This window comes from Carettochelys insculpta, chromosome 33 (genome assembly GCF_033958435.1).
Source record: "Carettochelys insculpta isolate YL-2023 chromosome 33, ASM3395843v1, whole genome shotgun sequence".
NCBI lineage: Eukaryota > Metazoa > Chordata > Testudines > Carettochelyidae > Carettochelys > Carettochelys insculpta.
The window spans coordinates 1,085,312-1,087,933 of NC_134169.1; positions in this window are offsets into that span (position 1 = coordinate 1,085,312).

Below are 2,622 nucleotides of genomic sequence, written 5' to 3' on the forward strand. Positions count from 1 at the left end.
CACACCCAGCTTCCCTTGTGCCACAGCCCGTATCCTCCTCACACAGACGTAAACCAATCTCACCAAATCCACCCAGGTTCTTCCAGTTCCAAACGACCTGCCACAGCCCCAGGTCAAGGTACCCAGAAGACCTGAGCGAAAAGAGCCCACTGGGCCAATCCTTTTGCATTTATTAATAAGAAGAAAGACGAGGTGGAGGGTAAAATTGCCAAAACAATCAAATTGCAAAGTTTTTGATGCAGACTTGCAGCAGAAGTGGGGCAGGCTGCTATTTTCAAAGTCTCTACAGCTGGCAGAGAACCATTTTCATCCATTGACCACTGGGTTATGGGCACAGCACACTTCTGCTACTCCACACCACTCAGCTGTGAAGGCTTTACCCAGCATGCAGTCTGGTGAGTATCCTGCACTGACGCTGGCAGAGGGCGAGTGTTCTGCTGGTGAGTGGCTTTGCAGCCATGTGCTAATCCTGTAGCTATTAACCGGAAAGATGGAGATTCAAGCCCACCCAGGCACAGTGCTGTTAAGAGTCTGCTACTGATGACCTTTGTGTGAGTTTCCTTATTACTGGAAGCAGCCTTCCCTCTCAGCTTCTTACCCAAAAGGGCAGACTGTGCCAATACTGTATAATCTAAATTCGAAAGCTTTCTTCCGAAATAAGAAAGGGAGAAAATGTTGACAGTCAAATGGTGAGAGCCATCAAATTACAGAGCCCAATTGCAAAGATTTGGTGCAGGCTTGTAGAGCAGCAGAGTAAACTGCCAGCTGGCTGAAACAAGACTCTAACCACCTCCTCCTCCTCTCTGAGCGTGGCTCAGAAGGCATTTTGGGCTCACTTCTTAGCAGAGAGGTTCCACAAGAGAGGAGTTGAAATGAAGACCAAAGTGGAGATACCCACCTGCATTCTGGGGGCTCTTGGTCCCACAGGGGAGTGCACTAGGCTGAATAAATAAGTTTCCCAACCTTGGCCAGAAAAATCACATGAATATCTGAGAGGTGTCAAGCAAAAGGAGTAGCATTGTCCCCTTCAGTGGTGTAACATCAAACAGTCTGCACATTCCCCGCAGTGGTGTAACATCAAACAGTCCACACCTTCCTCCCCCCATTCAATTCCAGGGCAGGGAGGAAAAGGTTTCTGCAGAACGATCCAGAATAACAGCTTCTGTACTGCTTCCATCCAGTGGTCTGGCCATTGGGGGAGGGCAGCAGCCCAGGAGGCTCAACCTCTGGAGCCCTCATCCCTTCCTTTGTCAGCCACCAGAGAACCAAGGCCACATCCGTGTTCCCTCAGACATTGCCCATCCTCGGGCTGGTGGAATTTCCTTTGGGGCGGAATGAATTTTTCATGGGTGACACCAATGCTGGTGTCGTGTAGATTTGCCTCATGGGTACAAATAAATATCTTTGTTGTAAATACATATTTGGAACAGCTCATAGGTAGGGAAGACAATCAGATTTAAGCAGCTGATAACTGACAAGGAGCAATGCTTCTGATGATTATTTCATATGACGTCATTCTAAAAAGAATATTAACGCCCCATTTCAGAACCTCTGTTTAATCACCCATTCTACCTGCTCCAGCTGTTAAACACACCCAGATGGGACACTCTGAAAATGGCTTGAGAAATAAATCACAGACTTGGCTATTCAGTAAAAGGTTAAAAATATGCCCCAGAGGAAACCCCTCCTCCCACAGAGCACTAACTCTCCACTGCAGCTGCTCTCAGAAATGAAGCATCTACCAAAGCACCTCATGCTACAGACCCCTGCAGTTCACACAGTCACCCGTTACATGTATCTCACCTGTCCATGGAGCTTAATCAAGCTGAGTCCAGGGAGTTGACACAGCTAGTAGAACCTGTGCAGAGGACACCAGGCACTACAAAGCCACTGGAACCTCCCTGTCCAGAGCAGCCAGGCCACTTAGTCAAGATGCCTCAAGGGCTCATGTAGAGCTGGAAACTGTCATTTTGGCATTATTAGCAGCACTGTCTGAACAGCTCAGCCAGCCAGCTGGTAGGAACGGGTCTTACAAGTGTCGTCTTAGGAAAGGAGCTGGGGAGCTGCAGGGACGTGTGGACTCAACAGTGAAGTGGCTGGGGCACAAGCCTTGCCTACAGCCAGGGGAATTAGCTCAAATGGTAGAGCGCTTGCTTTGCATGTAAGAGGTAGTGGGATCAATGCCCACATTCTCCAATGACAACTTTATTCTCCACACTTTTCTTCCAAGGTAATGTGAGAGCAGTGCCTCCTTCACAGTTACCCCCCAGAAAGCTCTCAATGTACAGGGGGGATCTGTAGGTCCCCGTGCTGAGCTGTGTGCAAGGGCTCATGAGAGCCCTTTGAACATCTCCTCTTCCACCTGGTGGGAACAGACACACGTTTGATGTGGAGGCTGGATTTGAAAGAGGAGGCCGTGGCCATGGACTGCCTCGGCTGAGAGAAAGTGGTGATGCACAAGTGAGCCATTTACCTCATGTGGAGATACCCCAGGAGCAGGTGTGAGTGAGTTGCAGGTGAATCATTTTGGTGGGCAGGTTTAGTGCTGCATACGCAGAGGTTCTGGGGTTGGGGTAACAGCTGTGGGGTCTGCTCCTGTGGGCTCTGTGTCTGTGGTAGGAG